At 35.9% G+C, this 26,982-nt stretch overlaps 1 protein-coding gene across 9 annotated transcripts in view; it reads left to right on the forward strand.

Moving 5' to 3' along the window:
* SLC16A7 (solute carrier family 16 member 7) overlaps nt 1-26,982 on the forward strand; it is a 164,936-nt gene that overhangs the window by 52,636 nt on the left and 85,318 nt on the right. For 7 of the 9 annotated variants that reach the window (XR_014803441.1, XR_014803442.1, XR_014803444.1 and 4 more), the window contains exon 2: nt 5,236-5,332. The exons of 1 other annotated variant lie outside the window; for it this stretch is intronic. The gene's annotated coding sequence lies outside the window, so the exon portion shown is untranslated. Of the gene's footprint in view, nt 1-5,235; nt 5,333-16,633; nt 16,785-26,982 lie in introns of those variants that run through there. One more of the 9 variants, XM_013997680.3, reaches the window with a different exon arrangement.

The raw sequence follows: 26,982 nt of genomic DNA on the forward strand, positions 1-26,982 counted from the left end.
TTCATCATCAAACAGATTTTCTCAAAAAAAAAAAGCATCAAATTTTAGCACTGAAAGTTTTTGCATGTCACATAGTCCAACCCCTCATCGATGCAAGCATTCAAGGTCTTTTCATGAAAGATATGCCTTCATACTGCATGGTAATTGAAGAAAGAGTGAGCAAAATTGAGGTTGAAATATTGGCTCCTGCCCCTAAAATTGCATAACCCCAAACACCTGCCTTCTCCTAGCCTAGTGTTTCCTGTTCTTTAAAATGGGGATGCTAGTATTATCAAAGTGTAATTGAGACGATTGCAGCAACGCATTTAACGTTTAGACACCTCTAACTATCAGAGGTTATATTTACCTGGAACAAAAATCTATCTTTCTGTAGTTTTCTAACCCATCTGCTATATTTCAACTTCCTGGAATTACATTAGGATGCTGAAAAATCATCTTAAAACTGAGTTCCACACTGAGCTTAATTTTCTATGTTTATGAAGCAATCTGGGCTTTGACAACTCAATAATAATCATGGTTTCTTTTCCCCCAAGATAACTATTGAACATCTAGCATATACCAGACAATGCTAAGTGGGAGCCCCCCAGGCCAAAATCAGTCATCAGAGGAGTCCTGTATATCCAAGGAACCATCTGCCTTTGAGTCCCTGCTGTGCTCAGGTGCAGGCGGGGAGCAGCCTGTGGGAAGTGTGGATTTTGTGCCAGTCCAGCAATGGGTTTCAGGGCTCAGCAGCTTGGGCACTTGGTCAATTATACTTTATCTAGTTGCAGGTCTTTGAGGCACATTGATAAGATATTTGTCCACTCTAATCATATGTAAAAGTCATATCCCTAAGGTTCTAGTGTATACTTCATAGAGTAAAAGATAAGTGTAAATTTGGCTCTAGGGAAGATAGTGGCTAAAAGGAACTATGTTTTGCTTTCTTCACATTTCCCCGTGCCACTCCCCCTTGTAGCCACCTCCACCCACATCACAGAGGTATGGTAAACTAAGCATGGTGACACAGCCACAAGACAGGCTGACAAACTATTACATTTAGAATGGATAAGCAATGAGGTCCTAATGCACAGCACAGGGAACTATATCCAGTCTCTTGGGATAGACCATGATGGAAGATGGTATGAGAAAAAAAAAATATGTATGTATGACAGCAGAAATTGGAACAACACTGTGTATCAACTATACTCTAATTAAAAAAAAAAAATACGCTTCGCAGTGTGTTTTGGCTTTGTCTCTCTTCATGGTTAGTGTTCAGTATAGTGCTGAAGAAATTATATTTGCTCTTAATACGGATTGGTTTTCTTTCATCTTTGCTCAATTAAAAGGGCAGATGATTTATATCTCCATAATGAAGATATGTGAACAAGAATTGTATATTCCCTATTTTTGCTAGAGTTCTGCAATCACAACTTTCTGTTCTGTTCTCTCACTTTTTATCTAAGATGGTTTAAGTCGTTTCCTTAAATTCCATTTCCATAATTTTGTCAGACATGTTTGTAGGCTGTAGCCTATACTACTAATTAAGGAATGCAATGGAATTTCTTGAAGTTGGCCACGAACATGGCGACATACAGTAGCTGTACAGAGTGTTTCTGTTGTTGTATGTTACAAGGCTTTGGAGAATCTGTCTCCTGTGACTTTCAAAGATCACCTTCGGTGGTTGTGTAAACGGGATAAAACAGGGGATGTGTTTTTGGATACCCAAGAGTATGACGTGGTGTCCCATGCTTGCTATTTAACAGCAGCAGGAATGTTATTCTTTAGCTTTGCTGTGATGCCCTTGCATTCTTCAACCTTGGGTCAGTCAGCCACTTATCAGCTGATGTGATTGTACATTTTTGCCTTGACCATTAATCACTCACTTTTTAAGTTCTCCTTTTGTAGTGTTTGCAATTTGCTTCCAAAACAAACATGCTTTCTGCACATGTGAGGAAAGGAAAGGGGAAAGAAATTTAAAAGAAAGTAATAAGCGGGTTCTCAGTTACTTTTAGCTTTATTGCCAGTGCTAACTACTGTCATAAACTGTGGAATTATGATTGAAGTATTAGTGAATAATTCATTCCAGGAACTTTTTCTTAAGCCCTGATGAACCCTTGAACATGTATAAACATGATTGGATGATACTGTCAAGTTAAAGGGAAAAATTCTGTCTCCTAGGAGAGTAGGTTTATCTGCTGTTTCTTCTGAAAATTTGAATGTGGATTTATGTAATATTAAATATTCTTTTTAGTGCTACTGGGTTTTCCAATATGGTTTCTTATATTTGGAGGACTTTTTGTCCATTTTGTCAAATATATTGACAAAATTACCTATCTTAGCTAACATTTTTCATTTTTATCACTTGGTAGGTAATAACCAACCATGTATAAACATGAATAATGTATTTTCCTCCTCTACATCACATGTTCTTAGCCCCTTTAATAAAAGCCTTTTTAAAAGTATGTTTTATTTATGTCTTAATTAAAGTTTGTCCATGAGTTAGAAAAGATCATGAACCCTGGGTAATGCATTTTAGTTGCAACTAAAATTCCTAAGTCAATTAATTATGAGATGACCACACACAGGGCATAGAACTTTATGACACCATGGAGTAGTGAAAAAGCAATATTGAAATAACTGCTGGTTCTTTCTTAAAAGTGTGGCTATTTAAATCACCTAAATAATGGCCTCTGAAATTACAGAAAAAAAAATTTTTTTTCTACCTGCTAATTGAATGGAAGATTGGACATTAACATAACCTTTCATAGACTTAGATATTCCCAGGGATTTTTATTTCCTCTTCTTATTTATGTTGATTTTCAGATAATGAATCAAGGAATTTCTCCTAGCTTCTGTGCTTTGCTAGAGGTATGCCTAAGTTTTTGATATTGGTTCTATAATACAGGACCTATTACACAAGTTGAATTTTTTCAGTAAGTAAAAGCCCTTGTGAAACTTATCTGTGATTTAGACATGCATGTTTCAGAAGGTCACATATACTAACTTTTGTACAAGGTGGAGTTTACTCAGAAGGTCAAAAGGCATGTCAAAACAAATAGCATTTTATTTCATTTTAACTACCTTTCCTTAAAAAAAAAAAACTGTTTAGTGGATATGATCATATGACTGTTAAATTAGTCTTTTTATTTTTAACATATCAGCTGACAAAACATACTTTTTAAGGTCTGTGGACTGTTTCTGTTTTAAAAAATACTAATAGTAAAGATGTACATTAAAGTAAATGAGGAAATTCTGCTTTATAGCACAGGAAACTCCACCCAATATCCTGTGATCACCTGTATGGGGAAAGAATCTTTTTCATGTACACTTGTATAACTGAATTACCTTGTTGTGCAGCAGAAATTATCACAACAGTGTAAATCAACTATAGTTCAATAGAACTTTAAAAAATGAAAAAAATAATTGTAAAGGTGTACATTAAAACAAATGGGGAAATTTTGCTGCCCTATTTTCCGTAACAAAAATAATGTAAATTAAATAATTCTGATATTCTGTTTTAGAGTAAAATAAAGGATTTTCTAAACTCAAGTTATTAAACTAAGTTTATAGTTAAGATACAAAGAAAGAAAGAAAAAACTTCATCTCATTTTTCTCAAATATTAGTAACATTATTTTATCTCGCATGAGAATCAGAATGTCAGAGACACTGTATTTTAGACATGGGTTAATGAATGTAATTATGGAGACAGAAGTGGATTATAGCAAATAATACCAACATACCATTATATCTATAAATGAAATGAATTCAAAATTAGGTACTTCAGTGGTAGTCACTGAAGCAAGAAGTTAAATTAATTCTAGCAAGATGTTATGTTCTTAAACATGTTAACTTTATTACGTAAATTTCACTTATTATCGTACAATAATACCAGTAATTTTGTAAAATATATTTTAATATTGATTTTAAATTCAAATCAATTTAGTTGTCACTACAAGGAAGTTCTTTGAACATAGAACTGACAAGTTTTCATGAGATATTTACCATGTGAGACAATTATATGTGCATAGTCTGCTTATTATAGTCTTGGAACTTCCACAGTAAGTGGCTTGACTGCCAGCCTGAAATTCCTTCCGTTTTAGACTGCAATGTCAGAGCTCTCTGGTCGAACCAGATAACATTGCAAGTGCTATCTCAATGACATTGTATTACCTCCCTTCTGTCCTCTTAGTCCTTGTTCCTGTGAAATGTGTTTAAATAATCTTTGCACTATGCTATACTACTGTAAACAATCTCTTTTTCTGGATCATATCTGAAAGTTGATTAATTATATTGATTTAATAATCAGACTGGTAAGACTTATGTAAGTAAATCTCATATTTTTCAAGTCAGATATAAGCAAGGATCTAATATTTATTCATCTGTATAAACTAATCTTTTTTCATTGCCTTAATTAGAAACTATTCATAATAGTTCTTCTTATTATTATATTCTTATTTTTCTTCTTATTGTGTTGCCAAACACTGGTAGCATTGGACAAGTATTAACTGACTTAATTTAATAATCATAATAATCATAATTTTCAGTTAAATACTACTGTATCATCTTTTTTTTTTTTTTTTCCCCAGGTAAAGGGATTGGGCCCAGAATTCAAAAACTTGATTTACGGTCCATATAATCAAAGGACATACAAGAATTGATGGTCAAATTTAGATGATCATTAAATTTTTTGTCCTGATTTATTCTTAGAATTTAGATATCTTACTGAAATTCTGCTTCAGTTTTTAAATTAATGAATTTAATATAGAGTATTAATATACATATGTAAAAATTTCAGGTTATTGCTTAATATACATACATATATACATACTTATTCATTATCCTACCAAAAGTGGAAGGAAAAGTCTCCCCAAAGTTAAAGACAAATTACTCTTTGGTTTGAAATCCCAAATATGTTGGACTAGAGCAAATCTCTTTGACGTTTTTGCAGGAACTCCTCTGCACTTTAGGAAATATGACTTGGGACAGAAAATGTAAAGACAGGCACAAATACAGGCAGGCATCTTAGTTATGATGGATTAGTAGTGATGAAAAATAATTTAACTAAACAATCTGTCCACATCTAAAGAGGGCCTTGAAATAAAAAAACTTTGGAGATTTAGAAAAGGCAAATAGCAGTTTCAGCCGGTGCAATAGAAAACTACATGCTATTAAGTCTTTCAGCGATACAGTTGGATACTTGTTTCATTTGTTTCTTTCAATGCTTAGGTGGTTGCTCTGTTCTCTGATTCTTTTAGGAGTCATTCTTAAGATGTGATGCTTTCCTGTGAAAACTTAGACACGGGAATCTTGGAAACTGAAGGACCTAGGACTCTGTGCCAATAGGACTGCTCTGTGAGTACCCTAAGTGTGTAATAATGTTTTCTTTTGAATGATTCCAAGTCATGCTGCTTATGGAATTTGTGGTTCTTAATGCGAATGGGCATATTGGCTTGACTGGTATTTAAATCCATTTTCAAAAATAGAACGAATTTTCAAGTTGGCACTTTTAGGCCTTTTTAGTCTTTCTGTGACTATATTCTGTGTGATCTTCGTCAAAAGATTAAGCTTCAGTTTCCCCGTATATAAAACAGAGCTAAATATAAAACCTTCCTTCACTGAAGTGACGTTATACAGGCAGTGTGATAAACTTAAATAATAAGAATAGAATTATGTTGTGTTATTGTTACTAATACGAATGCTGGTTTTAAAATAAATGTGGAGGCTCTAGATATTTATGTTTATTATTTATCTTTGTTGTTTGCACCCTTTAAAACTGTGTTTTGAATGAAATGCTTATATTGGGATTTCTCATTCATATTTTATTTGCATTAGGCTTTATTGCTCACAAAGATTTAATCTGATTTGACCCTCAGTACAATTCTGGTGTAAAGCAGGTCAGAGATTATTACCCCCATTGTGCACATGCCCAGCACTGTCAGTGTCTTGCCTAAGACTGCGTAACTAGTAAAAGAGAGAATTTGAAGTTAGACATTCTTATAACCAGTCCATGCTCTTTTCAGAAACAATATTTAGTTAACCAAATTTTGTTTCTGCATTTGGATTGCAATAATATCTTAATTATAAGAGTAGTGTGATAAATTTACAAAGCTTGTCACCAGTTTGTCAGGAACAATTTCTAGACCAACCATATGGTTATATTCTACCTTCAGTCTCAAGTTCATGGACCCATCTTGGTACGTCCAGGTAGTAGGCAGAATGATTCCATCCTAATCCCTTCGCTCTATGAATGTTATGTTGCATGGTGAGGGAACATTAAGGTTGCTCTTCAGATGATCTTGTGATTATCCTCAACTATATGCATGGGCCCGGTGTAATCACCTGGGGCCTGATAAATGAAAGAGATGACAGCAAGAAAAGGATTCAGCCCAAACTTGGTGGTTTGAAGTTGGAGGAATGCAGCCACAAGGCAAGGAATGTGGGTGACTTTTAGAAACTGGAAAAGGCAAGGAAACAGTCTTCCTTTGGCTGCCCACTGACACCTTGATTTTTAGCCCCGTCTGATTTCTGACCTCCAGAGCTATAAGATGATAAATTTACATCATTTTAAACCACTAAGTTTGTAGTAGTTTATTACAGCAGCAATAGGAAACTAATACAACCCAATGCTGTGAGATTAGGGGAAGCTTGAAAGTAGACTGGTTCATGCCTGGGTGATCATTCATGAGGGGATTTGTCCCCTTGGGGTGTTCATCTTTGTCCCGTGCTAAGCGTATGATTGTTGGGGTAGGTTTAATGTGTCGTAGGTTTCCTTTTTGATACAAAATTTACTGAGAGTTAACTTGCCCCTGCCTATTCCTTATTAATTAAGAGTAAGACTATGGTTCCTGAGTACATGAGTTCAGATCTTGGCTCTGATATTTACTAAAGGCATGTCTCGTTTTATTGCACTTTATTATTGAGATTCCCATTGTGTTTTTTACAAGTTGAAGGTTTGTAGCAACTCTTCAATGAGCAAGTCATTTTTCAAAAGCATTTGCTCACTTTGTGATTCTGTGTCACAAACTGGTAATTTTCCCAATATTTCAATCCCTCAGCAAAAAGAATACCACTCACTAAAGGTTCAGTTGATGTTTAGCATTTTTAGCAAGAAAGTATGTTTAAATCAAGGTATGTACATTTTTAGACATAATGCTACTGTTCCATACTTAATAGACTGTAGATAGTGAAAATGTAACTTTTATATGTGCTGGGAAACCAGAAAATTTATGTAACTTGCTTTATTTTGATATTCGCTTCATTGTGGTGGTCTGGACTAAACCTGGAATGTCACAGAGGTATACCGATAATTATAATCTGTCCAGAGCATTTTTTTTTCATCTGTGAAACAAAAACAGTAAAAAAGTATCTTCTTCATAGGGCTACTGTGAGAATTAACTGTGGTAATTTATATTTATATTTTAAGTACTTAGAACAGTGCTTGGCACATTGTGGGGCTATATAAAGATTAGCTATTATTATTATTATTACTTTCATTCCTTAAATACTATATTCTCTAGAGTATACTCTTTTTTCATACATAGGTTGGAGAGTGTCTAAACCTTTGGGAAGAAAGCTTTTGGAGTAAAGGCATTTTAATGCAACTAAATTCTGTCAATTTCATAATTTGTTATTTAACATAGTTTATAAAATATATTTTATTTTTTAATCGAGGTGCAGTCGATTACAATATTATATGAATTTAAGTATACAAAATAATGATTCAGAATTTTTAAAGGTTATACTCCCTTTATAGTTATTATGAAATAGATTAAAATCTTTATCTATTTATTTTTTCCCACTGTACAGCAAGGGGATCAAGTTATCCTTACATTTATACATTTTTTTTCCCTACCCTTTCTTCTGTTGCAACATGAGTATCTAGACAAAGTTCTCAATGCTACTCAGCAGGATCTCCTTGTAAATCTATTCTAAGTTGTATCTGATAACCCCAAGCTCCCGATCCCTCCCACTCCCTCCCCCTCCCATCAGGCAGCCACAAGTCTATTTTCCAAGTCCATGATTTTCTTTTCTGTGGAGATGTTCGTTTGTGCTGGATATTAGATTCCAGTTAGAAGTGATATCATATGGTATTTGTCTTTGTCTTTCTGACTCATTTCACTCAGTATGAGAGACTCTAGTTCCATCCATGTTGCTGCAAATGGCATTATGTCATTCTTTTTTATGGCTGAGTAGTATTCCATTGTGTATATATACCACATCTTCCGAATCCAATCCTCTGTTGATGGACATTTGGGTTGTTTCCATGTCCTGGCTATTGTGAATAGTGCTGCAATGAACACGCGGGTGCATGTGTTTCTTTTAAGTAGAGTTTTGTCCGGATATATGCCCAAGATTGGGATTGCGGGGTCATATGGAAGTTCTATGTATAGATTTCTAAGGTATCTCCAAACTGTTCTCCATAGTGGCTGTACAAGTTTACATTCCCACCAACAGTGCAGGAGGGTTCCCTTTTCTCCACAGCCCCTCCAGCCCTTGTTATTTGTGGATTTATTAATGACGGCCATCCTGACTGGTGTGAGGTGGTATCTCATGGTAGTTTTGATTTGCATTTAAAATCTTTTACTTAGTAACTATCTTCCTTGTATGCTTTCATAATTACAAATATGTAGATGCAGGAAATTTTGTGTATTCTGTAATAAATTCATTTCATTTAATTCATTCGATATTCTATAATCAATTCATTTGTCTTTCTCTCTTAGCAGTCTAATATTGTAAGTCTTTTTTTTTAAAATAATTTTTTTTATATTCCCACTGTACAGCAAGGGGGTCAGGTTATCCTTACATGTATACATTACAATTACATTTTTTCCCCCACCCTTTCTTCTGTTGCAACATGAGTATCTAGACAAAGTTCTCAAAGCTATTCAGCAGGATCTCCTTGTAAATCTATTCTAAGTTGTGTCTGATAAGCCCAAGCTCCCGATCCCTCCCACTCCCTCCCCCTCCCATCAGGCAGCCACAAGTAAGTCTTTAGGTTTGTTTTGGTGTCAGTCTTTAAGCATGTACATTTCTGGATACTATGCAAAGCATGCAGAACCTTGTTTAAAACGTCTTGGATGAAAAAGGACTTTGCAAGTGAGAAAAACCTAGTCTGAATTTTCAAGGACATTCTGTGAAGAGAAGAGCCTCTGAACTGATGGATCGAATGCGGTACTACTTCTGTCAGTGCCACTTTCACTGTGTCTGGCAGTGGTGTGGTGAGCCTTTTTCACTATGTCTGGCAGTGGTGTGGTGAGCCTTCTGAAGACCTGGTGGGTGCATATGTTTGATCTACTTTTTAGATTTTGGCCACAGTAGCTGTATTACAAGGCACAACATATCAATTAATCTGGCCAACATATGTTACACACATCCCAGTGTCATTAGATAAATGATATCTATTCAAGTCTTGCCCAGGACAGTAGGGAAGAACCAGTGACCCCTGAAATAACATAATTCCAGTAGTAGAGTTAGGCAGCAATGTTGGATCTGTTTACTCCATTCGGCTCTTCACACAGAGACCAGCAGCAGCATAGCACTGATTTCTTATAGAGTTTAATCACACATTGTTCTTATGGAATAGCTTCCCTGTGCCTGATTTCTGCCTCCCTAGGTTTTCTCTAGCAATTGGATACTTAAAAACTGAAAAGACACCAATAAAATTAAACAAAAAAAATTATAATCACAGACCTGTTAAATATATGGTTTAGAAACACAGCAACCATCTACGATCATTGTGTTCTTTTTTTTTTTTAATTTCTTTTGTCTTTTTAGGGCCACACCCATGGCATGTGGAGGTTCCCAGGCAAGGGTTCAAGTCGGAGCTACAGCTACCCACCTATGCCACAACCACAGCAACCTGGGATCTGGGTCGAGTCTGCAAGCTACCACTACAGCTCATGGCAACGCCAGATCCTTAACCCACTGAGAGATGCCAGGGATCGAACCTGTGTCCTCACGGATGCTGGTCAGATTCATTTCCACTGAGCCACGATGGGAACTCCCATCATGTGCTTTTAATTAAGTGATATTTCTGTTTTCCCTCAAATACACTTTGTATCTTTGAGGCGTCCTTTAATCAGTTTCTTCAACTTCTCTTTTACATCTATTGGCATCTCATTTGCCTGGATACAGTTAAAAATCAGGGAAAATTGGGAGGGGCTTTCCCCAAGGAACCCAACTATGAAAATATATAGGTCTTTTTGTGGCCTCAGAAACTTTTGAACACTGAACGTACAATGGATATCACTCTTTCCTGACACTGCTTTAACTTTAATCTGGTGGTTGACAGAAGTGTAGCAGAAAAAAAAAAAAAAAAAAAAAGAGAGAGAGAAACAAATTATTTGAACAAAAAAGTCACTGGAATGAGTTAGTGGAAGGTTTCAGGAAAACGACATGCCAAATACTTATTCTGTCTTCTTTATCTCTGTATGCCTTTCTACCTTGAAATCACATCACAAAGCCAGTAGGGAGGTAAGCTGAGCATACTCAACAGTATTTTCCCTGTTAAAATTAATCCCACTCACTCACTCACTCACTCACTTCTTTCACATAGAAGTGTCCTCATTTCTTTTATATAGAGTGTGGATTTGGGGGTTTGATATCAGTGCTGAGAGAAGATAATCAGGCTTTTACTTTCAGGCTGAATTGGATACATTCATATATTTGGGGCAGTCTTTTTAACCTAGGAAATCTTTTAAATTAAATATTTGGTCTTCTCCGTTCATGTTATGCTCCAGAAATAAGGAACTGAGGGTTCCTGTTAAGAGCAAATCTGTCACCTTTACTAATGCATCCATGGAAAATGTGGTTAATAATGTGCATATCGGTTCCAGATATAGGGGACCATTTCTATGATATCAGATTCTGATAATCAAATCTTAACATTGCTTAACAGCTTTATGATGTTAGGGCAGCTGCATTAAGCAGGTAATTCTATGATTATGCTTCTTGACCATAATATATGTGAATGTATGTAGAGGTGAGTTAAATCATACAAGATTTCTACAGTATATGGCAACTCTAATATTACTTTATATCTCTATTTTAGGTTTAATAATTAGGCCTTGTTAACTGTATATGACTATTGTCCATCATGAAAGAGTAATTATTTAAGAAAAGAGAACCTGTCTTATTTATCTTGGGATCCCTGCTATTCATAATATAATACTTTTTAAAAATATTTTTATCAGCTCACAAAATGTTATTACATAGATTAATTAACACAAGGGAAAAAAGAGATCCAGGTATTCCCTATGACTTAATTATTCTTAAAATTAATGCTAAATCAGAGACTATCTTGGATATATGGTCAAATGGAGTTTCTAATTGATCTTTGCCCAAAAGTTAGGCTTTCCCTTTGTAGGAGCACAGTCTGCCCTAGAATGTATACACTATATACAGACCAAAATGCACTTCCTCTCCCCGGAGGGCACATATGGAAAGGAGAGTGACCAGAAATGTCCCTCCTAAGCTTGCTTATTTTTCTTTTTTTTTTTTTCCCTTTTTTCCTTTTTCAAAATTCAGCAATCATGTGTGGAATAGACCGAAGTGTTATTTTACTAGAAGCATCTCTGTAAGGAAACATGAAGCCAGTAGGCAGGTGAGAAGCCTGAGAGTCAGAGAAGTCAGGTACTTTGTTCAAGAGAAGTAGAGTGTAGGTATGAGCCTAAACTTTCTAACACTAAATCAAATACTTTTTAAGAAAAGAATCCTTTCCAATAGGGTGAGGAAGAATAGTGAGGAGTTATTCTACACCATAGTGAGAAATATGGAAGTTGTCAGGGGGAGAAAGCCTAGGAAGTAGGCTGACCCATCACAGGGCCAGACAAGGCGAAGAAGGTCCATGTGCTCTGTCTGCCACTGGGGAGGATGCCAAGAGTGTCCACGCAGGGAAACCACAAACAAGATGTACACTGGGATTATATGATACAGGCATATATTGTGAGCATTATCATCACAGTAAAATTAGTGAACACATCTATCATGTCACATAATTATCATGGCGCTGTTGCTATGGTGAGAACATTGAAGCTCTACTCTTTCAGCAACTTTCACGTAGACAGTAGGATATTCTTTTTTCTTTTTTTCTTTTTCTTTTTTTTTTTTTTGCTTTTTGCCTTTTCTAGGGCCGCTCCCATGGCATATGGAGGTTCCCAGGCTAGGGGTCGAATCGAAGCTGTAGCTGCCAGCCTACGCCAGAGCCACAGCAGCGCAGGATCCGAGCCGCGTCTGCGACCTACACCACAGCTCACGGCAACGCTGCATCCTTAACCCACTGAGCAAGGGCAGGGACCGAACCCGCAACCTCATGGTTCCTAGTCGGATTTGTTAACCACTGCTCCATGACGGGAACTCCAGGATATTCTTAACTATCGTCACCCTTCTGTACTTTAGATCCCCAAAACTTATTTATCTTATAACAACATCTCGTTTCCTCCCCACCCATTAACACCTGGCAACTGTTGTTGTGCTCCCTGTTTCTATTACTTCAGTTCTGTATGTAAGTGAGATTGCAATGTATTTGTCTTTCTCTGTTAGTATTACTTCACTTGGCATAACACCATATTTTCACAAAAGGCAGAATTGCAGTCTTTTTGTGGCTAAATAATATTCCCATGTATGTGTATATGTATTTTTCTCTATCCATTCATTTGTGTTGGACATTTAGGTCATTTTCTATATCTCGGTTAGTGTGAATGATGCTGCAATGAACTCAGGAGTGCAGATATTTCTTCTAGATATTAGTTTTATCTTCTTTGGATATACCCAGAGGTGGAATTGCTAGATCATGCAGTAATTTTTTTTTTTAATTTTTTGAAGAACCATGATACTGTTTTCCATAGTGGCTGTATCATTTTCCACCAATAGTGCACCAGGGCTCCTGTTTTTTCCACATTATCTCTGGTCTTTTTGATAATAGCCGTTCAACTTTTTAAATTTATATTTCATGACATCAGCAATTGAAGATTTTACACTTTTATTTAAAATAACTTAAAAATCTTTAAAAGCTTTTTTTTTTTTAACTTTTACTAAAGATATAAACTTATTTCAAGATGTGGAAGAATCCCACACCTGGTGAGATGTGACTATTTCAGTGGATGTAACTTTGCCTTTAACTCTATTTACTCATCTTATATTAATGTCTAATGGCTTTGTAGCATTTTTAAATGAGAAATAATGGTTTATAATTTACTAACGGCAGTGAAAAGGCAAAGCACGTTAAAACTCCAGTATTAGTGGTATTGACTGTAGTAATAGATGGAAGTTACACATTCTGATCATATTATCTTGTAACTTATCCCCAGGTGTGTGTGTGAGACAGAGAGAGACAGACAGACAGACAGACAGAGAGCACACAAATGGCTGTGGGGCACGAGGGTTTGAAAGCAGCCAGAAGGAGTTATTGACTGGTGTGCTGTGGTCTGAACTTGTATTAGCTGTCCAATTTAGGCAAAGATACTGAGGCTTTACTCACGTAGAGAAGCTGGATGCTGGTATAACAAATGGGAAGCAACTAGATTTATTGAATTGAAATGGTGCCTAAGGGAAGGAAGGGGAGGAGATAGATTTGAGTCATTGTGGAAGTAGAATCCACCATGACTGGTAATTTGATTTGATGGTAGAGAAGTAGAGACAGTATTGCTGACTCTGACTTTGAGATGAGTCACTGGCAGATGCTGGTGCACTGAACAGAAAGCTGTGAGGCGTGAGCCTGCCGGGGGTGATGGTGGGGAGCTAGGAGGAATCAGGGGTTCTGAGCTAGAAGGATATTTTCAAAGTACTCTCTCTGAATGTGTTTCCTATATTGGCTGAATATGGTAAGATATTTTGACTGTGTAACAAAGAAGAAAGTGTCTTAAATGTTCCTTCCCTATACTCAAATCATGCTTCCAGTAATTCTGTTTCTATTAGTGAACCACTGTCATCAGCAAAAAGAGGAAAGTCTGCTGAAATGGTAGAATACTTCTATATTTTGTGTTTAGGACCCCTTGGCTCCCATTATATTTTCCTGTGGCATATTGCAAACTTAAAGGAGTTATTTCCTGAAAGCAAATTTAACTAGAGACTTTTTTCCTTTTATGCTTACCAAGGTGAAAAAAAAAAAAAGATTTCTTTTTACATTGCAACTCTGAGGGATAATTAACTCAGGGAATAAATTTGAGTTGTTTTCTTCTATTATATGCTGATTTCAAACTCCATTATAATTCTAGAATTCAGAAAATAATAGGATCATAGTCAATTATGCTAAGTGAATGTTATGATTATTGTACTCTTTCTAGGAAAAGAATAGGGAAAAAATTATCTAAATGAAAAAAAGCAATCCATTAGAAGATCCCCATTGTGTTTGTGAGGTATTTGATTAGTCTTTTGACTAGTTCACTGCTTTTTCTCACCCAAACATATATATTTCTGAGCTTTCTGCTGTGCAGAATTTCTTGTACTTTTTATTCAGATAAAAAACTTAGGTTTTCCCCGTTAACTCAGTTTTTACTCCTTAGGCATAATGCAAAAAAACATCAAAATCTCACAAGGGAAATGTGCAAATGCTGCATGGAACTTGGGAATAATATTATAAACAAATTCATTGCCAGGAACTCATTGTCATGTTTCAAACACAGAATTAATAACCTATTCCAAGAGCACACATGCTATTTATCCAGGTTTTCCCCTCAGACTATTTCATCTCTCTCTCTTCTCCCCAAATTATTGAAGAATTTTGGAAATGAATTAAAAAACAAAAAACAAACTCACATTACCACATTTTTGGTGTTACTCTTAGGAATTTGTAACCTTGGCAAAGGTTAGTCACCTTCAGCCATTTTCTCTCCTGGGCTCGTGGTGAACAAGAATGTTTTGCATTAGGCTTTTCTTTTCTCAAAGCTTTATGCAATAAACATGACTGTATTACCTGGAAAGTAATTTTTAAGGATTGGACATTGTGGTAACAATAAGCAAAATCACACAAAATAAGTACAAAATATATGGTTTACACTCCTGCCAATTCTAATTTTTATAGATCATATGTTATCAATTTATCTTCTTGATAAACATAATTTTTACATATCAAACTTAGATATGTCTTTGTACTTGTCTTTATTTAACTTTAGAGCTTTTTATAATAATAAGTGAAAATATGAATCATACATTTGAGGGGTTTTTAAACTTAGCTTTCTTTGTGTAATGGCATATTTACTTAACATTAGTAATCGTATATTTGCATAGAACTGAGTCTTATTGTCATTTGACATTAAATAAAAGCAATTGATAAAGCAAATGACTATTGAGATTTTATTCTTCCATCTTTTAAATAAAAGTTATTTTTAACTGATTAGTCATTTAGCTCAGGTTAATTTTATCATAAATACATGCGTTGAACACTTACTATTGACTAAACACTTTGCTATGTTGGAACAAAGGTATTTGAAGAGTTCACAATTAAGATGTCATCTGCTTCTGATTTTTTTATGTACTGTACAGTTGTGAAGTCCCCATTACACAATCTTTCAGTGTATTAAAACTGTAGTGTATGTCTAATTTTGTACAAGGCAAATTTTCTTAAATTCTTTTATTTTGTTTCTCTTTTTTTGAACTTAATATTTTAATAGAAAATATAAAAATGCCACATGTCTTATTTTGTAAAAGTATTTGCGTTACTTGATTGAATTAATTGGAGGAAATTTCCAGAGATTATTTACATTACCCCCTGGTTATTGTAACCATTATATACAAACATTTAGAAGTGCATCCTATTAAAATCTTTGGGAATCATATTTTAAAAGTTATTATGTATTGCCTAGATATAAATGATGGCATCTTTCATATAGGAAATTAAATTATCCTCACCCACCTATCATAACAAGGCTGGCTTGCTGTTTAGTGGAGAGAAACATGGATCTTGGATCTAGACAAACCGAATTGGAATCCAGGACCCAGTATTTCCCAAACACTGTAACCAAACACTGAGCCTCTGTGTTCTCATGCATCAAATATGTATCATATGTCTATATGTATCATATGTCTATCTTATATGGTTCAGAAAACGAGGTCATGTTTGGTTAAATAAGCCACCTAAAACATGGGAAATATCCACTAAACAGTAGCTCTTCATTTCTCCTAAGATTATTTTAAGTTCTTCAGATACAAAGATGATGAAACTGACCTACCATCAGATTCCCCATTAAACTCTTAGGTGAGGACCCTTTGTGACAGAGGGCAGGCATTTACAGAATGGTTGGCCAAGTAAGGCATGCAATGTGTGATTAGGCAACAAAATGAAATTATCTGCCTCCCAAGAGATTCAACACAAGACCCTGGCTTCTTTGTTATTGTTCACAACTGATTGAGTTATCTAATCTTAGACTGGCTGAAGATTCACTGGCATTTTAATGTATATATTATAGTATTTTTGCCATGTGTTTTATTCATGATAGTAAATCATATGATGGTATGTACACTTGCAAATGTGAATGCAGTTATATCAACATCAGAGGAAGAGAATCAGAGGTTAAATTTAGCAGTTCAAATTGCCAGACTTGGTTACCTTCTTTGGTATATAATTTAAGCCAAGTTAACTTTACACTGTAAAAAGTATGAACTAATTGCGCATGTCAAACCTAGTTCTTCAAGCAGAGATCAAGCTCCCTTTCCTCTAATTTGAGAGAAGAAAGAGGGGAGGGCAAAGCAGAGAGTCTCTTGAGATGTTTGAGCAAGTTTGCTTCCAGCTAAAAGTTAATGATCAGTTGCCTCTGTTCTCAGCGCTGAGCTCTGAGAAGTGGCAAACTCCTATTCTCTCTGTATTCAGGTAACTTTTTAAATTATGCAACTTGTACCCATGTTAAGCTATACTTTATACTCTAGACATTTTTTTTATTCCTTTGATATCAACTGATTTCATGTTCTAAGCTTAATGATAGAACAATGAAAACTCTCTAAGTGTTGGTTATAGAAAAAGATTTTGAGTTTGAGTCATGCCCAGTTAATGCTAATGAGGTATTCTATACTTGTATTAGGAAATAGAATATTTTAATGTTTTTATAAAGCTAACTGTTGTCATTCTTAAACCTCTTGGTTGAAAGATGTATTAATCGTGGTTACTACTATAGTGTGTTATATAGTCTGCCGAGTCTTCACTAGTAAGAAAAATTTAAAGTTTGCCTAACACAAATTTTGAAAGTAATACTGAATCTTTAATCACTAAAATTTCATTTTTACTCGATATCATATAATAATATCAAAAGTAATCATATTTTTCCTATTCTAAATCATAATGATTTATGAATATCTATGTGTACTTTGCTTAAAGTACTATAAAAATAAGCTGGGTTTTATTATGCAGATTAGGTAATTTGGTCTCCAAACATTTGGGACCTTATTATAGCAAGATAGGAAGTTATTGTGGGTGATACTATCTGTATAATTTATATGTATTTAAAGACAATTGCTTATTAATTTTATAGTTTTCAAAACTGGTTGCTAAAAAAATAAAAGTTTCTACCCTGTACATTTACAGAGTACTGAATTCTTAATACAAAGAGCATATTCCTTAAGCACCTGGAGCCACAAATTAGGTGAATGATATAGCTTTTGTTTCCAAAGTGTCTGGTCATTGTTATCTTTATTCAGCAAGTATTCAAGGCCAAGTAAATTTGTTTTAGTTGTAGTTAGACTCACATGATAAAGACAAGTAAACATCAAAAGCTAAGTGTTATTGTGGGACAACTTAATGCAGTTTTCCCCTTTATTTCTCTTGAACTGAAATTGCTTATTTATTTATTTATTATTTATTTATTATTTTTAGTTTGTGTAATGATTTTTATTTTTTTCATTATAGCTGGTTTATAGTGTTCTGTCAATTTTCTACTGTATAGCATGGTGACCCAGTTACGCATACATATATACATTCTTTTTTCTTACATTATCATGCTCCATCATAAGTGTCTAGACATAGTTCCCAGTAAGCTGGTACAACCACTATGGAGAACAGTATGGAGGTACCTTAGAAAAGTGTACATAGAACTGCCATATGGCTCAGCAATCCCACTCTTGGGCATATATCTGGACAAAAGTTTCCTTAAAAAAGACACATGAACTGAAATTAAATGTCGGAGAATGACTGATGACTTTGCAATTGAAAACTGGAACTCATAGAAACCTTAAAGAACATCACATTTTATATATGAGGAACTGGGTCCAGAAGAGGAAAGTAATAACAGTGATTGGAAGTACTGGCACTAGTATTAAAGTCTCTATTTACTGGCTGACAAATGGAGTTAACAGTTTCTTTGTCAATCATATTTCATTCCTTTATACACTTCCCTTTTGGAGAATAGCTAAATAAGTATTGGCATTTAAGGTGTAGTTGTATGGTGACATTTTCCAGCGTCACCCTAAGTGTTGCTAAAACTTTTGTTATCAATTTATTTTAACTTGCATAATCCAGTCCTCTGTCTGTATATGGATTTTCTTAGGTATGTTTATATTCTCAAGGCTAAAGAAGAGAGTTTTGCCACTTCTCATTTTCATATATACTAAAGTTATGCTGACAGGTTCATAATTTATATTTAGGTGGCTGAAGTTTCATTAATTAAAGACATTTAAAATATAAGTAAAATGAACATATGCAGAAAAATATGAAGCATCTTCACTTAAAGTTTGAAACAATCCGCACACACTCTAAAGATAAAATAATTATTTGACTATGATGATCAAAAACCTAAGTTTGAGATGCTGACAAATTTTTTTATCATGTTTTTGCATATTCTTCAATTCATCTTTTGTTAGTAGATACTTGTATTTGGAAACTGGCTTGCACATAATAGCATGCAGGTGCTAGTCTAATTCATTAGGTCCATTGCATACGTACACCTACCTCTCATTTTCTACTGTGAGCCAGGGAATCAAATTGCCATAAAAAATTTTCTCTCTCTTCCTTTAGCTCATTATCAGATATACTTCATGCATTGCTGAAAAGTTCACTAAGGTCCTTTGACAGTTAACACATGCACCCCCCCACACACATGCGTACATCCATACAGACACACAAGCTCTACTTAAAAGGGAGGGAAGCAGAGACTATCAATGCTTTCAATTCTATAAAGAGTGTCGGCGTTGGAAATCTTACAGTCCCAGCATCACAGTTAATTTACTTTGCAAATCATGAATAAATCACATAAGCTGTAAGAGTTCCTGTGGAGTAAGCTATAAATAGGGGTTATAACAACAGTAATAGTGCTTCCTTCACTTGTTTCGTATAAGAATCATATGAACTTACATAAAACGTGACCTCGTAGGCTTTAAATCCTTATTGAGCACTTCCCAGGGATGCTGTAACAAAGCACTGCACACTAGGTGACTTAAAACAAGAGGAATGTATTCCCTCTCAGTTCTGGAGACTAGAAGTCTGAAGTCAACGTGTTGGCTAGGCTGTGCTTTCTTGGAAGCTTCTGGGAGAGGTTCCTTCCTCTTCTACCTTCTGATAGACCCAGGGGTGATGGCATAACTTTCCTTGATCATCATAGTCAAATAATTATTTTATCTTTAGAGTGTGTGCGGATTGTTTCAAACTTTAAGTGAAGATGCTTCATATTTTTATGCATATGTTCATTTTACTTATATTTTAAATGTCTTTAATTAATGAAACTTCAGCCACCTAAATATAAATTATGAACCTGTCAGCATAACTTTAGTATATATGAAAATGAGAAGTGGCAAAACTCTCTTCTTTAGCCTTGAGAATATAAACATACCTAAGAAAATCCATATACAGACAGAGGACTGGATTATGCAAGTTAAAATTGGAAGGAAAGAAAGAAATCACTGGTCTAAAACTCTAAAGTGAGTTTTCAACTTAGCAGGGCAAGTTACATTAGGTTTTAGGGCTTGAGAACAAATCTCTGTGGCTTGATGCCCTTTCCTTTGGGCCTGCTTGGTGACTCCATCCCTTCAACCCTGCCTCCTAGAACATGGGAGATGGCTACATCCTGAGGAAATGAATTGATCCTTAGCTGAGTCCTCTGCATCTCTGCTTCTCCCCTCAGAGTTGTTCTTCCTTAATTTCTTCCTATCTCTGTTCCTTTGAATCCACACTGATAGTGCTTCTGTGGGTATAAAATTTTTAAGAAGCCTTGTCCACCTCTTGTGCAATTCGCGGGGGACAAGCCATCGGACAAGAGGGTTCTCCATAGATCTTTTCTGGATTCCCACATCTCTGTTCTTGGCTTCTGATGAGCTGGTTGATTGGATCCATGAGTCACACACCTACCTAATCCCTTTCATAAAGGGTTGTTCTTTACTGATTCCAAAGCACTCTATCTGGACAGACTGAGGGTTTTACAAACTATCAGGTTCTGGTCCCTTCTTGCTTAATAATTTCAGCTTCCGTTTTTGTCTTTTCCCATTTTACCGTGCAAAGCAAGAAGAAACCAGGCCATGCCTTCTACACTTTGTTGGAAGTGATATCTTCGGCTCAACATCCAGTTTCAAACTGATAAGTTCTACTTTCCACCCACAAAGAACACTTACTCATCCAAGTTCTCTGCCACAAGGATCACTGTTTCTTCCGTGACCAATAACACTTCTTATTTCTGTCTCAGACTCAGCAAAAGCACCTTCAACATTCACATTTCTAGCAATATTCTGGGCAAGGCTGTCAAAACTTTTTATAGTCAGCTTCCTCAAAACTCTTGCAGCTTCTCCCCATTACCCAGTTCCAAAGTTTACTTCCAAATATTTCGGTATTTTTCACAGTAACATTCCATTTCATTGTACCAAAATCTGTTAGGTTTCTCCAGAGAAACAAAACCAAGAGATTAAATTTAAGGACTTGGCTCACACCATTTTGGGGACTGGCAAGTCTGAAATCTGCAGGGCAAGCTGGTAGGCTGGTAGGTTGGTAATTCATGTAAGAGTTGATGTTGCAGTCTTGAGTCCAAAGTTCCCAGGGCCACATGGACCCAAAGGTGCTCATAGAAGTGCTGGTCTTTCTGGTGCTACTGGTTTCACTGTATACGCTGTTTAATCTCTAACGTGTTTGGGAAAATAATGTTAACCAGAGCGACATTGGCCTACAGCCCGCCCCCCCAGAAAATGGACAGTTAGCCAGATGTTTTCTCCTTCCCTAGGCAGGCCTGTGCCCTATCTCAGCAGGAAGTAGTTACTGAACTGTCCTCGCCCAATATCCCCTTTAAGCACAAAGGGGTAAAACACCCTGAGGGGGGAATGATAGGGATGGAGTAGGCACAGGTAGTTGTAGAAGTCCCGATAAAGGACCATATTTAAAGAGGGAAACGGGTCATTGGGAGATCACTGTAAAGTTAGTAAATTGCTCAAGAAAACCATCAGCACAAGGCAGGCTTGCTTCATTAGTGGAGCCTTGAGAATTGCCTCAGGTCGTTGGCTGGGGGATGGGATTAGGCCTGCCCTCATATTCAAACCAAAGGCAAGAGTTTGCAGACCAACCTTCTGCGGATTTGAAAACACACCTTACCGGATACTAAGGAGGAGTTACTACTTCCAGAAAGGAAGAGGTGGACTTTTCCAACCCCCACTCCCCTTGGATGATAAAACTGTAGCCCACCGGATCCTTGCTCCTCGGGGGCAGAGCTTCCATACCTGCTGCTTACATCTCTCACAAGTGTCCTATCTTAATAAAACTGTTTCTTGCCTATCAAAAAAAAAAAAAAAAAAAAAAATTCCTAGGGCCAGCCAGCAGGCTGGAAACTCAGAAAGGATTTCTGTGTAACAGTCTTAGGCAGAATTCTTTCTCCTTTAGGAAAGCACAGTTTTTGCTTATGGCCTTCAACTGATCAAATGAGACCCACCCACATTGTGGAGAGTAATTTTCTTTACTTGAAGTTAATCGATTATAAATGTTAATTACATCTACAAAACACCTTCACCACAACATCTAGACTAGCATTTGACCAAACAGCTGGGCACCATAGCTTAGATGACTCTTCACTATTTAATACTATTTACTATTTTCTTCTATATCACCAATGGGAAATATAGGAGAAAGGGCATGGAGAAATACTTGATTTTTTCTGCAAAGTGCTGCTTTCTTCCTGTCTTTTCTTTTTTCAGATAAAAGAGAGTTGAGTGGATGTTTTCTAGGGAAACCAGTATATCCACTTTTTATCTCTTCCCTTCTCAAACTTGTTTCCTTTTTTTTTTGCCCCAGCAGCAGTGTGTAGACGTTCCTGGGCCAGGGATCAAACCGTGTCATACCAGCCACCTGAGCTTCTGCAGTGACAACATTGGATCCCTAACCTGCTGTGCCACAAGGGACCTCCTGTCTTTCTTCTTGTATGATTTATTCTCAGTATGATATAGACTGCTCAGAAGCTCTTGGAGACTTAAATCCATATATTGGAGAGCTGAATCTATATACAATGCATCTTTATGTCTCCTCCCTAACCAGATAGTTCTGTTAAAAAATAACTTGAACATATAACTGTTCTTTGTAACATAACTTTTATTATTTACTGTGTCACTACCACTCTGTTTCCTTTTGAACTTGGCAGGCACACTGCAGCCTCAGGGCCTTTGCATATGTTCTTCACTCTGCCAGGAATTCCTCTTCCAAACAACCTCATATTTTGTACTGACACCTTTCTAGTTATTTGTCTAAAACTTACTTTCTCAGTGAAGCTTTCTCTGTGAGGCATTCTCTGACTACCAGATTTAAAATTGTATCATCCTTCCCCCTGCTCTCCATTACATTCTTTTGAGTTTCACTTTACTCCGTAGAGGTTATCATCATTGAAAGTACTTTTCATTTCATTTATTGTTTCTTCTCTGCTTTTATCTCTTTTTCCACTAGAAGGTAAGCTCTGTGAGAGCAAGAATTTCAGTCTGTTTTTTTTATTGCTTATTCCCAGTGCCTAGATTGGCACCAAGTACATAGAATGCACATAATATGGTTACTGATTGAATAATTAAATCTTGTCTTAGTTCCTTCAGTACTAATGATTCATAGCTGCAGATTGAGACCTGTGCTTTTCTCCTCTCCTATTGCTCCCCTTCTCTCCTTCTCTGTGCCCTATGCTAATGGCCTTGAGATTTATTATCCTCATTCATGGTTTTATATTATACTATAATATGAATGTTTCCATATGTAATATTTTGTAAAATCTTTATTAGTTATCAAACCTCATATATTGGTATACTGAATTAGTCCTTTTACCATGCGCTTTGTTTATTTGAGACTGCTCAAACATGTAGCTTGAGCTCATCCAATTTAACTTTATATATTCCAGTCTATGAATATACATACTTTAATTGTTCATTATCCTATTGATAGACATTCAAATTGTTCGTAATTTTTTCAAACTCTCATTTCCATGCTGCCATAAGCTTTCATTTACATGTCTTTTTGTGCACAAAAGTGCACTCTTATGGGAGAAATTAATGATTGTAAGAGGTGCATAGCTTCAAACATAGTTTTGAAGTGGAGGACAGCCCCTACTGCTCCACATTCTGTGCTTGTTTGGAAGCTAAAGACATCTAGGATATACGCCATGGAGTAGCTTCTTTTGATTTTTGATGCATAGATCTGCCTGTGTCCCATTTACTTCAATGTAAAATATATATCATCCCAGAGGATGATGAGCGACAGTTTTACTTTTTCTTCCTCTACTCAGGAAAGGTTGAGGAGGGTACGGAAGGCAGCGCAGACCAGCACCTGGCTTGCATCAGTGAGCCAGACTTTCTTGTCTCTCACCTTGAAGCCCTTTGAGTCCCCTCTATCAAGCAGAATGTAAACTTCTGCTCCATTGACAGCTTCTGGTTCCAGATTTCAGCAAACTCATTCTTTCACTACACTGTGCAATGGAGATGTTTATTGTTGTTGTTGTTAGTATTATTATCATTTTGGTTGTTTATTTAATTTGGTTTTCTCTTTTCAGATTTTATTTTTCATCACCATGTGCTTGCCGTAGAGGGGTTATATCTAAATGCATGTTTACAGAAATATCCTAATCTGTTGGCTGACTTTTGACTGAAGTTGAATAGCATATAATCAAGACTGAAGTGGTTGGAAGTTCTTTATTGCCTGTTGCAATAAGATAGATCTGCTCTGAATTCTAATTGTGTGGGTTGCAGAAATAACATTATTTTATAAAAATAAAAGAGCCTCACTTGTATTCTTACCTAGATGGAAGGCTGTGCTGTCTCTGGACCAATATGATTTTGCGAGAATAGATTACAGTAGTCAATTGCTTTAATTCAAATGCAGTTTTGGATCTAGCCAGCTATTTGAACCAAAGCTTTAGTAAAGCTGTGGAATTCCCCACTATAAAGCATAAAAGAGTTTACTCTGACTTGGGATATTTTGTAAGTGGGAAGTTTCCATTTTTATTACGTCTGTCATAAAAATAACTTTAAAGGCTTTTATAGAATTCAGGAATTTTGAGCAGTGTAATAAGCCTGTCAGGATGATTTCACTACATAATCCTCTTACATATAAGGAAGCTAACCTGTTGGATAGAGTTCTTAGCATTTTATATCTGCGTGTAGAACAACTACCAAAGATGATGAGTTAGTTTTGGCATAACTAGTACTGAGTTGTTTCTTTGGGCAGTAACTGGTAAATAGATTCACTTGTTTCTTGAGACAAGGTCTGGAATATACTAGTAGGACCCTGTCATCAATGTAGAATGAATACTGGAGATTCCTATGATATTAAACAAAATTAAACCTAACTCAGTAAGGAGGTACACTGTGTTACTTGTAAACTAAACCATCTGCCAGTGAAGATGGATATTGTTTTAACTCACTATTCATCCTTTTTAGTATATTTAATTTTTTAGCAGTAAAACATTGTACAATAACATTTAATTAATACATTTTTCTTCTCTTCAATGTAGGCTGAAATCATCAAAATAATAAATGACTGTCTCATATAAGGTAGGAGGGCATTGAGAACAATGAAGAAAATATCACAATATCCATTTCTTACCCATAGGACTAACTTAACATTAGCAACACTTCATAAAGATGAAACCATGTGTTTCATACAGTGTGTTAGTTCTTCTGAATGACTCCAGTCCCTGTTGGACTCTGCTGTGATATTTTCTGCGGCATTGTTGGTAGTCTGACAAGAAGGAACTAGTCAATTTTATCTGTTAGTCTCTAAGTTTACCAGCATTTCTGTTACTATGAACCTTTGCAAAATATTCTTGTCGGAATCATTTTTTGTCATTTCTTTTCACTTGACTAAATCATTGTTCAAGAATCAACCAAAACTTATTTATGATCTCCTTGGGCTGGTTTAATTGTACTTCCAAGTACAGTGGTTGTTATGATAGACCAGTTTTTCTCAACTAGAGTTTGATGAAAGCATTACACCTTTGATGAGAAAATTATACCTAATGTCATAAATCTTAGAATGGATTAAATCAACTTGTCTCCTGTGCATCGAGGTACATAATATTTATGTAACATCATTGGGAGAACTAAGAAAGTGGTCACTTAAATTATTTTATATGTTTGATGGTTCAGATCACTCCAGTTGAGAATCGCTCCCACAGAGTATTATAATTTCCCTCCTTTGTTGTTACCTCCAAATGGTCGTGTACTCTATGAGGGCATGAACTACATGTTTGTTCCACCATGTACCCCTAATGCTAACATATTAAACGTCTTCTGCATAAGAGCTGTTCAGTATTTATTTGTGAAATGAATGCTAGAAAGAAAGTTCTTCTGAAAGACCTTTGATGGTAGAACTGTATAAAGTGACGGGGAATTCTTATCACAATGTCCAAGGAGTGATATATGAGCCTCGGTTACATCTGAATTAGGGTTAATATTGCAGGAGTCCAGTCAAGTGGGGAGAGTAGTTGTAATCTCTGGTTATTGTTGGCTGAGAGAGCGGTAGGACTGATCCTCATCTCACACGTCATTTTACTCATAAGTAAGCTAGTCTGGTTCAGCAAGAGCAAAGGTGGGACAAGGCCATGTGTGTCATTATCCAGCAGTCTGACTTGAGTTCCTTCCAGGGTAGTAATAAAAAGGGTTCCAAGAACAGCAAGAGAGGAAGGGCTCAAATGCACAAGAAACTGCTCGTTTCATATCTGCAGTTGTTCCTTTAGCCACAGTGTTATGGGCTGGATATTTGTGTCTTCCTCAGTTCATATTTTGAAGTCTTAACCCCCAAAGTAATAGTATTTGGAGATGGGGCCTTTGGAAGGTAATTACTTATGAAAATGGGGGTGTAGTCTGCTGGAATTATTGCCTTTATAACCAGAGGCACCAGAGAGCTTGATTTCTATCTGTACCCATGCACCAAGAAAAGGCAATGTAAGCACAGAGTAAGAAGGTAGCTTTCTGCAAATCAAGAAAAATGCTAACACCAGAACCTGACCATACTGGCACCTGACCTTGGACTTCTGGCCTCCAGAGGTGTGAGAACATAAGTTTCTGATGTTTAAGCCACCTAATGTATGATATTTTGGGTAGATTAATACATACAACAAGTCACATGGCCAAGCCCAGAGTAAATGCGAAGGGAAACTATTTAAAGAGGTAGATAGTCTTTAAACAGAGGGGAATCATTTGTGACCAACTTTGTATGCTACCATGATTGTGTCTTTAAATAAATATGATGTGTATACATATCAAAAATTAAGGAATTATACTTCTTTGGATATAAATTTTTTTAAAAAAAGCTAACCCTTTAGAAAAAATGACCTGGAGTCAGATATTCTGATATTATTCAGGGCTTACACATTATGCACTTACTTATTAAGTACGCTTCAGGACCATGTGTTTTACTAGTATTGCTGGCTATCTCATATTTCCCAGTGGACATGTACATGAGACCAAATGACAATGTACGTTAAATCCTCATTAAATCCACCTCCATATAATCTGTTCAGAACTTAAAATTTCTGTTATTTCATTGCCAATTGACCTTCAAGCAAATTGTCAAGAAATTTATGAGGGTAGCAGCATGAATATGTGTTCCCAAATGTCTTAGGTAAAATATGACTCATGGTTTCCTT

This window comes from Sus scrofa, chromosome 5, assembly GCF_054392235.1.
Source record: "Sus scrofa isolate SSC_HxYL_T2T_F1_AM1 chromosome 5, Sscrofa_HxYL_maternal_Yorkshire_Landrace_v2.0, whole genome shotgun sequence".
NCBI lineage: Eukaryota > Metazoa > Chordata > Mammalia > Artiodactyla > Suidae > Sus > Sus scrofa.